Source organism: Bos taurus, chromosome 5 (assembly GCF_002263795.3).
Source record: "Bos taurus isolate L1 Dominette 01449 registration number 42190680 breed Hereford chromosome 5, ARS-UCD2.0, whole genome shotgun sequence".
Taxonomy (NCBI): domain Eukaryota; kingdom Metazoa; phylum Chordata; class Mammalia; order Artiodactyla; family Bovidae; genus Bos; species Bos taurus.
This window is the reverse complement of record NC_037332.1, coordinates 101534156-101543656: the sequence shown is the minus strand read 5'-3', so window position 1 is coordinate 101543656 and position 9501 is coordinate 101534156. Positions and strand designations below refer to the sequence as shown.

The 9501-nt window shown below is 41.3% G+C and overlaps 1 pseudogene; it reads left to right on the top strand.

Annotated features, from left to right (window-relative positions):
• The first annotated feature begins 6723 nt into the window (after positions 1-6723).
• LOC132345343 (acylphosphatase-1-like) lies at positions 6724-7027 on the top strand (annotated as a pseudogene).
• The last annotated feature ends 2474 nt before the right edge of the window (positions 7028-9501 follow it).

Sequence of the window (9501 nt, the reverse complement as noted above, 5' to 3'; positions counted from 1 at the left end):
AGGAATGCCTTTGATAGGTTTCCTTTTTTCCCTGAATAGCTTTTAAAGGGGTATGGGATTGGGCCGAAGTTAGTATATTACACTGATACCATCCCAGAGTTCAGTAAATGCTTGTTGAACGACTGAATGTAGAAGGTGATCAATGACCGTGCAACCGAGAAAACTCTGGACCAAACATCAGAAAATCTAGGAGAATCTAAACTTGTGCAAGGCCAAGTTCTACGGCATCCAGGGCGGCGAAGAAGAGGTCCTTATACTCGCCTTACCCACCCAATAAGGCTCCTGCAAGAATCTAATGATCTCATTTATGTGGAAATGCTTTTTAAACCACTGTACATAAATGTGTAAAGAATACTGTTCAATTCACTTGGCAATTCTATAACATATCTTATCCGGGTCACAGTATAGAATGTTCATATCCTCTGCCCTTAACAGAATAATCCCCACCCAAAGACAGAAAACACCACCAGATGACTACCTCCATTTTTCCTCTTGAACTCATATTATGCTGCAAATTCTTCTGCAAATTCTTATGTGTTTCATCATCTGGCCTCTTGAACTTTTCTCAAACTACTCTACTTTCTGTTAAATAAGAAAACAATATTATCCGTGAAATATTTTAATTGCTCAAAAAATAAAAAGGCAGAATACTCAGGATTACAGCTTGATCACTACATTTCATATTTATATATTAAAGTTTTTTTCCTCTTCTGGTTAAATATATAATACTGTATTTTATATTTACAATGTGCCAGGCATTGACTGAGCTATGCATGTATTATCACATTTAATTCTTCCCAATCCCATAAGGCACTATTATTAAGCCTATTTTACAGATGAGAAAGCTGAAATAGAGCCATAGATTGTGTCTGAGTTCAAATTATTAGTAAAATGCAAAATCAGGACTGAAATTAACAAATTCAAAATCCAAATGATTCTTCTATCCCATTTTCCTGAGCTGTCAAAACTAAAAGTCATTCCTTTAATTGTAATTAAAGGCAGTCAATTCCAGCTGAGCCTTCTCTTCCTTTCCTCTCTTACAAGATCCAGAATTAAAATCGTATTTTTCTCTCCTCTTTGAAACATTGATTCATTCGCCCACACACAGATAATTTGGCATCAGATGTTTCTTACTTTGTGTTACAGGTTTTGTTACATTTCTTTCTTCAATCCTTTTTGACTTTTTTTATGTATATGAAATTTGAGGATCAGGGGTAGAGAGGTCAAAGTACTAAAAGTGAGAAAGTTAGGGAAGGCTTAGAATCTCTTCTTCTAGAAATTGAGAGAAGTAAAAAGGTCAAGAAATTATTTGACCTATACAAGATATTTGCTGCAGCACTATATATAGCTGTAGGGAATTAGCTAAACATCTATAATAAGGCAACTGTTAAATACCTTATGGTACTGCTATATTATAGAATGCTGCTGCTGCTGCTGCTGCTGCTGCTAAGTCGCTTCAGTTGTGTCCGACTCTGTGCGACCCCATAGATGGCAGCCCACCGGGCTCCCCCGTCCCTGGGATTCTCCAGGCAAGAACACTGGAGTGGGTTGCCATTTCCTTCTCCAATGCATGAAAGTGAAAAGTGAAAGGGAAGTAGCTCAGTCATGTCTGACTCTTAGCAACCCCATGAACTGCAGCCTACCAGGCTCCTCTGTCCATGGGATTTTCCAGGCAAGAGTACTGGAGTAGGGTGCCATTGCCTTCTCCGTAATAGAATACTACTTAGCTTTTAAATGAGTAAATATATTTCACTCTGGAATGTAGAATTAGTGAGTAATTGTTTTAATTCTTATGACTTTACCATTTAGCTATTTTGCAATAGTCATGTTATTATTTTAAAGAACTAATTTTTTTCATACATCTAAATATTTTCCAGTGAGAATATCATGTTAAAAAACAGTTTGTATAATATGATTATGTAGGTGATTTTTGTAATATATATGTATTGATATCTGTATGTATATATTTGTGTATGTACACATACACACACACATAGATGGATATACACCAAAAATGTAAGCTTAAAGATTATTATAATTTCTCATTTTCACTATATCTATAATTACTATTTGTATGGTTTTTGCTTATGTGTTTTGTTTTGTTTTGTTTTGTTTGATTAAAAAAGAACCTGAAAAGCTAGTTTTGTTTTGTTTTTCCCCTGAGACAGGAAGAAGCACTTGCATTCATTCTCCATTTACTTTCTATTAAGGAAGGTGATATGGAACAGAATCAAAATGTAAAGGATCCACCCTTCTCAATAATAGAATCTAGTATCTAATTATTCATGTGTGCTATTCTACCTTGAGCAAAATGCTTCTAATATTGGTGACCAATATACCACAATACATATTTTGGAAGCATTTATGAAACACTTGCGTGTTACATGAAACATGGTAAAGTAGATAGAATTCATGTATTCAAATCCCAGCTTTGACACTCAATAACAGAACTTAAGTCATTTAACTGCTCTGGTAGTCAGTTTTCCTCATCAGTAAAATGGGGATAATAATATCACCTACTTCATAGTGCTGGGGAGGGACTGTGGTTCCACGCACAGAATGCACTTAGATACATGCATGGAGGAAGAGGAACCTAGAAGTTGGAAGAGTCTTAAAAGACATAGCAACCAAATGCAATGTATACAGATCAAGAGACACGACACACCTGTCAAATACAATATATGGACATTTCAGGGGATCCTGATTTGAACAGAGGAACTGGGAAAGACACCAATTTCTCAATCAAAATTTCAATCCTGACTTTGATGATATAAAAGAATTATTGCTATATTTTAGATATGTTAAAGAATTATGCTATTATTTTTTAAAGATCTTTATCTTTTTAAGATTCATACTAAAGAATTTAGTCATGGAATGCCTGAAATTTGCTTCAAAATAATCAAGTGATAAAGGAAAGAGGTATAGATAATAAGAAACTAGCCAAATGTTGCTTATGACAACATGGGCTTTTTTTCAAGCCTCTGTTTTTAATACTATTCTACTTCTGCATGTGTTTGAAATTTTACAAGATAGTTTTTTAATACTGTTTAAAAAGCTATCGAACGACTGTCAATATTTGCGTGTACTTAGTAGCTCAGTCGTGTCCAACTCTTTGCGACCCCATGGACTGCAGCCCGCCAGGCTCCTCTGTCAATGGGATTCTTCGGGCAAGAACACTAGAGTAGGTTGCCATGACCTCCTCCAGGGGATCTTCCCAACCCAGGCCTCCCGCATTGCAGGGGGATTCTTTTACCGACTGAGCCACTAGGGAAGCCCTTGTAAATATTTACTGTATGCTTTATATTTGTAATGTTATCTGATGTTTGTTTACACCTTTCAGATCACAATGTGTTTTTATTTACACGAAGTATTTTAGTACTCACACTGAACGTATATGGTAGCTATTATTATTCCCATTTTACAAATGATAAGACTGAATTAGAGGCAAGACTGGCAGGAGGCCCAATATACCACCTCCGCTCTTCCAGTTTCCAGAGGACCCTCCGTAAGAGTAGTAGGCGGTAACCCACAGCCACTAAGCAACCGGCTCTTGCTTCCTTTAGGGACTGCCGTCAGATCTAGTGGGGAGACAAAAAGCAAACACACAAATGATTCACTTAGAAATATTTATCAGACAAAATTGGAGCCCACATTTGCACATCTACCCGCTACTTTAAAAGGAACTCTCAGGGAGAAAAGAATAGAACACAGAAGATGAGATTACTCGTAAAAGTTCTCTCCATGGTTTGGTTTTCTTTTACGTAACTTTATTGTTGTAAGTTTAATTCGTTTGTATTCTCTACCTAACCTGTTTATTCTTTCTGAAAATAAAATCAGGCGTAAGGTGAGGGGACCAGAGATGAGAAACTGCATGGGAAGCGAAGTTGGGAGGCAGGAGAACGTCACATCCCAGTCGCTTGGAGGCCCAGGCACCTCACAGCTCGGCGCCACCTTAAGAAGCGTTAGCATCTCCGCCGGCCCTGCTGGCCTTCGGCTCCTCCCACTCCCGTGTCAGCTCCGACCCGGGAACGTGGGGTTGGGAGGAGAGACGCACTGAATGGAAAGATTGGCGCGGGAGTCTGCGGGGTCTCTCCTTCCCCCTGCTCTGCGGCGCGGGGAGGAGCAAGGACAGCTCGGCCCTTTGGGGTTTGGTCCTTTTCCTGAAGACTCGGGATGGGAACGTGTTCTACTGAGATGGGGGCTGGGGGGAGATATATGGGGTGGGAGGCTCATCTTGGGGTGCGGCTGAGGGGGGACAGAACTGGGGCGTCTGAGACATACAGTAGGCAAAATTGGCCGCAAATTCTAAGTTTAAGAGGTCCGTACGCGTCTCCGTCAAACCATTTCCAAAAGTGGGGGCAAGTTTTCCATTCTCCGCCCAATTCCCCGTCTTCATTTTAATTGATTGGGTTTAAGGTAGGCCGGGCCCAAGGTTGCTTGCTGGTTGGCTGCACAAGTAATCTATCAGGATGACGCAGGCGCGGGGCGGCTGTTTAGGAAGGAAGTGGTTTATTTTGGTACCTCCCATCCCAACTACTGATTGGTTGAGATTCGTAGTGATGTAAAACAAGGCGTAAGAATGTCCACTAAAGGGAAAGGCCAATTGGCCACTCTCTGAGGGACGCTGTCTAGGCTGGGACTGGGAAGAGTTAGACTGAGTCGGCTGTTGTGGTGAAGGACCAAATGGATTGAAACCCGGAAATGAGTTTAGTAGGGAGCTGAAGGGAAAGGGACATCTGCGAAACCTTCCTTGCCCTCAAACAAGGTCATTTCCTGCGTGGGATCGATAGTTTCCTGTTTACTCAGCGAAGTCAGCGGGTACCGTGGTTTTCTGGAATACACGTAATAGTTAAATTCGTATGAGCCTCTGGTCCCAGACTTCCCATTTACTTGTATTACCCAAAAGGATGAATGAGACGGAGGAAAGGAAAAACGTGGAGTTTAACCATGCCTTTAGGGAAGGATGGGGAAACCGAGGTTCTTGTACAGAAAGCTAAGGACTGACTGGATGACAGGATCCAAGCAGGTGGGTTCCTAAAGAAACCATTCACAAAATAATTGGAGAGGCTGGGTGGAGGTGAAGGAAACTATAAAAGTTTGTATGAAGGAAGGACATTGATCAAATTACAGAAACCTACTTGGATCAGTACAGTCGCTCAGTTATGTCCGACTCGTTGCGTCCCCATGGACTACAGCACGCCAGGCTTTCCTGGCTATCACCAACCCCCGGAGCCTGCTCAAACTCCCATCCATCGAGTTGGTGATGCCACCCAACCATCTCATCCTCTGTCCCCTTCTAGGATATGGAATGTATTTTATGCATCGTTGCATATCCGGTGCCTAGCAGTATCTCATACACAGCAGGTTGTGAACCCAAAGAAAATAAGACGTTTAAAAAGTATGTGGCACACATTCTAAATATTGCAGACATTGAAATATGTTTTTAAAGGTATCTATGCCAATCAGTCCAGAATATTCATTGGAAGGACTAATGCTGAAGCTGAAACTCCAATACATTGACCACCTGATGAGAAGAACTGACTCATTGAAAAAGACCCTAATTCTGGGAAAGATTGAAGGCAGGAGGAGAAGGGAATGACAGAGGATGAGATGGTTGGATGGCATCACAGACTCGATGGACATGAGTTTGAGCAAGCTCTGGGAATTGGTGATGGACAGGGAAGCCTAGTGTGGTGCAGTCCATGGGATTGCAAAGAATCAAACACAACTGAGTGACTGAACTGAAGTGACGGCAGTTTTATGATCCTGGAAAAATGTTTCACGTTTACCACCTGGATTGTTCCAGCCATAAATTGAAAGATAAGTCTGCTCCCTGAATCTACCTGGGAGAAGCTACCTACCTGTGAAAAGCTACCAGTGAAAATGCTGCCATTTTCTCCTTAACACCCTGAGGCATTTAAAATTTGGAAGCAGATTTCCCCTTAAGGTAACTTCTTAAAAATATTGAAAAGATAGATGGCATTAGTGAAAAGATATCTCTACATCCAGTGAATGAAAAATAAGGTGTTTAACCTACAATCAGCAATTCCAGGGTAGGAAGAACTATTTGAATTGAGAGATGTCATCTATACTGTAAATTATGCAATTCCTTTGCTTCCCAGCATTAATAGACCTTTTTTATTTTTTTCCCTAGTCCAGACTTTTTCTTAGAGCTAAATTTCAGCAATGCTTTAACATTGTCTAAATATTGTGCTTTGGAAATTGAGGGACCAGTGTGAGGACTTCCATTAGTATTATAACTATCCCCACTGCAGAGCCTGCAAGGGCTCTGGGTCAAGATTCAGTAACAGGTATGTTCTGTTTGTCCAAGGCGATCCCATCTTTTTATGATTGTCCAGGATATCCTAGGCCAGATAGTTTACAAGGGAGTCTATCATATTGGCCTTTCAGTATCACTATGGCCATAGTTTAAAGATAGGAGAAGGAACAAGAGGCAGCTGTATTTGCAATAATAAGAGTACCATGGGAAAACTATAGGCTATTCACAATTCTGGCATAATAAGGTATTGTTATGTGTTGCTTATAGCAAAGTGGCAGTAGGGGTGGGACAAGGGAGGAAGGAGATTTTAAAAATTTTTTGGAGAATTGTTTGTCTAAGCTTTCTGGGCACAGAGATTGCGCACGTGGGAGAACCGTTGGCACAGTGGTTGCAGAGGCAGTCCTGGCTGCATGAGAGGACGATGAGGAGGGGTGAGCATCAGCATGGCAGAAGAGGACACGCTGGTGTCAGTGGATTAGGAAACACTGGGGAAGGCGCAAGGAGTGTTCTTCTGCAAATATACTCAGGCAGAGGGTAAAAAGCTGGGATTGAGAGGCCAGGTCCAGAACACTGACCAAGGCAGAGGGCGAGGGCGATTGAAAGGTCCCATCCCCAAAGTGCGTCGTTTGCAAGAATGGCTTGAGACAAGAGGAAATCCCAAAACAAACGTTCACCAAAAGAGCAAACTTCTACAGTGAGAAAGTCATCTCAAAGTTGGATTACTCAGATTCCCAACTTGTAATATAATGGCCAGAATTTAAATTTTCCAAGATAAACTCAGTGGTTTTGTTTTTTATTGTTAACAGAGATGGAAGTACTCTATGTTCAATATTAGAATTTATCAGTAAGTTACTTTAGTATCAGATATTTGATTATGACTGTATATTATAGGTATGATGGAATGATTACACTGTAAACAATTCTAATCAATGAAAACACATTACAACTTTCAAAAAAAAGAATTGTGTTTATGAGAGAAAAGCATTTTTTCCTAAAAATGTTAAAAGAATATGGAAACATATAATATTAGTTTTAGGTTAATAATTCATACATGTAGAGTACTGTCACTTTCCTGACGATGATGATGCCCAATGAGTCAAACTAGAAATTGTGTCTCAGGGGACCTAGAATCCAAGGAATAAACTGCTATTGTTCCTCATCACAGACCCAAACCCTCCAGTGGGTAAAGATAAGCCACTGGCATCTTGATTAGTGAGAACCTGAGACACGGAGTCAGATAGCCTCTCGGGTATCAGGGAAAACCTCAACCTCCAGGAGACTAGCTGCTCCCACCTCCCACCCACCTTGTGAAATATTGTGATAATGAGTTACTTTCTTTTTTTTTAATTAATTAATTTATTTATGTTTGACTGTGCTGGCTCTTCATTTTTACCAGAGCTTTTCTCAAGTTGCAGTGAGCAGGGTCTACTCTCTAATTGTGGTGTGGAGGCTTCTCGTTTTGATGGCTTCTTTTGTTTCCAAGCCTGGGCTCTAGGACACTTGGACTTCAGTAGTTGCAACACGTGGGCTCAGTCGTTGGGGCACACCGGCTTAGTTGCTCCTCCACATGTGAGGTCTTCCTGACTCAGGGACTGAACCCATGTCTCCTGCATTGGCAGGTGATTCTTTACCACGGAGCCACCAGGGAAGCCCATCATGGGTTTCTTTTTATCTGGAGGCTCAAGAAACAGCTACAGGGCCTCAAAAGACCAAGGATGAAGACACCAGGTTATACTGCATTTGGTATTATAGAAAGAAGAGGGAAAGGGAAGGCAGAGGATGAGGAGCGGCAAGTAGGGGAAGTATAGAAGAAACAGTGGACTTACTGCTCAGTCAGGTATTGTATATGTCAGGGTTATTTGCAGTAAACAGAAACCACTTTTATTTTAAACAGAAAATACCTTAATACAGGGACATGCATGCTTACAAAATCGTTTGAAGAACTGAAGGAGCAGAGTCTCTGCTGTTTCCCAGAAATGGCTCCTAGAATGGGATTAGTAAACACACTCACGGGAGGGGAGCTTCAGAAAGCTGAGCAGTCAGGCTTCCTGAGTGGCTCAGTGGTAAAGAATCTGCCTGCCAATGCAGGAGACATGGGTTCAATCCCTGATCCAGGAGGATCCTGCATGCCCCAGCGCAACTAAGCCTGTGGACCACAACTACTGAGGCTGTACTCTAGAACCTGGGAGCTGCAACTACTGAGCCCACCTGCAGCAATTACTGAAGCCCACTCACTCTGGAGCCCGTGCTTCACAACAAGAGAAGCCGCAACTAGGGAGTAGCCCCCGCTCACTGCAACTAGAGAAAAGCCTATGCAGCAGCAAAGACCCAGCACAGCCTTTTTAAAAAAAAAAAATAAGAAAGGTGAGGAATCACAACTTATTGCTGGGACTTTCCTGGTGGTCCGGTGGCTAAGACTCTGCACTCATTTCAGGGGGCCCAGGTCCAACCCCTGGTCAGAAAACTAGATCCCACATGCCACATCAAAGACCTAGCACAGGCAAATAACTAAATGAAAGTGAAAGTGTTAGTCACTCAGTCCTGTCTGACTCTTTGTATAAATAAATATTTTTAAAAAACAAAGCTTTATTGCTGAAACTGTTGAATTCAAGAACACAGTGCTCTGGCTGTGATCCAGAGGGCAATGTTGCTAACACTGCCTCAAAGCCTTCAGTGGCCAAGAGCTAGTGCTTGGATGCGGAACACTGCTGCCAAAAGCCCAGCACCTCACAATCATGCTGGCCAGCAGCAAGCGCCAAAGCAGCCAGGAGGTGGCTCCTACCTCACTTCTACTTTTCAAGTCTCTTGGGTTTGCAGACTACAGATAGATCATAATTTAGAAACAGAATCCTAGTGGCAAAAAAATCTGTGATGTATAGTTGTGGGTTTTCTAGCCTCTGCAGTACAGGAAGGTGTATGAAAAGGAGACAGAATATGGGTCAGTCATATCCATCACAAATGTATATGTATCTACATGTAAAATCTGAGCCAGAAGAAGCATGAGAATGAAGCAGAAGTTTAAGATTTTTTCATTTTACAAACCAATAAGGGGATGCAGAGGACTTTTGTTGCAGAAAGACATTACCAACTGCGATCTACTATGACCATCATTTCATAAGAGAAGTAATACTTTTTTACACCAAAAAAGTGGGAAGGTTACATTCGCAGAATTTAAGAACTGGATAAACTTAACTTCAAGAAAAACAGTAGGTTGTCTTTCT